The following is a 1,074-nucleotide window of genomic DNA, read 5'->3' on the forward strand; positions in this document are numbered from 1 at the left end:
ATTACGGCAAAATATTTGTTTCGGATCAATGCTAAGTTTATATACGATAGGCGGAGAAGGAGGCTTGGGAGAAAGATATTAAAGAGAGAGAAAGATGAAAAATAAAAAAAGTTGGATACCTCTCCAGGCAAGAACTTGCGAACCGGAACAAGAGGCAAAGAGGGAGAAATCAATAAAGAAGCAATAAAGATAGATACTCGACTAAAATCTCTCCAAAAGGGGAATGAGGAGTGAAAACCAAAGAGTCACACCACCCACACTTCACACTCACCGTACGAGGCCTCACTAATAAGAAAATTAGGGTATCTTTAGTCCCTAGCGTGTGTTTCTTATGTTAGGAATTTAGCCACGTGTCCCAGGGTTATTCTCTGAGCCCGAGACATGTAGGTGGCCTTGGAGTGGGGAGGGGGATGGGAGGGGGGGCGTAGATGGGGTGAAGTGTAGAGGGACGGAGGTGTTGGGGAAGAGGCGCTGGTGTGGAAAGAAGTGGAAGAGGAAGAGAGAAGAGTTTGGTTAGGGCAGTGAAGTGAAGGGGGCAGAGGAAAATGGGGGGAAGGAGGGGAATAGGAGAGAGAGAGGAATGAATGGGAAAAGGGGATAGAGGGAAGAGGAAAGTTAGGAAAAGAGGAAGGGAAGGAGAGGCTGATGAGACTTGGCGAGAGGAAGGAAAATGAGCAGGGAGGGGAAGAAGGAAACGGATAGGGAGAAGATAAGAGCGGAGAGAAAGAAGAGAGGAACCGTAGACAAGGAGAGCCTGGGGAACATTGATCGAAATGACAAAAAGGAAGGGAGTGGCAAAGGGGAAGGCAGAAGGAGCATAGAAACAGGAAAGAGTGGCAAAGGGGATGGAGGAGGAGGGGTAAGAAGGAGGGGCAGTTATGGGGAGCTAGGTAAAAAGGCAAAGACGTAGGAGGGAGCAGAAGGAAGAGGGAAGAAAAGATGAAAGAGAACGGGAAAGAGAGGAGAGGGGGGGGGGGTAGGGGAAGTGGACGAAGAAGGCGGAGCGAGGTGAGGAAAGAGAGAAACTTCGGGAAAGTGTCATGCGAATTTCTTACAGGGTTGCCTAACTGAAGT

This window comes from Penaeus monodon, chromosome 22 (genome assembly GCF_015228065.2).
Source record: "Penaeus monodon isolate SGIC_2016 chromosome 22, NSTDA_Pmon_1, whole genome shotgun sequence".
Classification (NCBI taxonomy): domain Eukaryota; kingdom Metazoa; phylum Arthropoda; class Malacostraca; order Decapoda; family Penaeidae; genus Penaeus; species Penaeus monodon.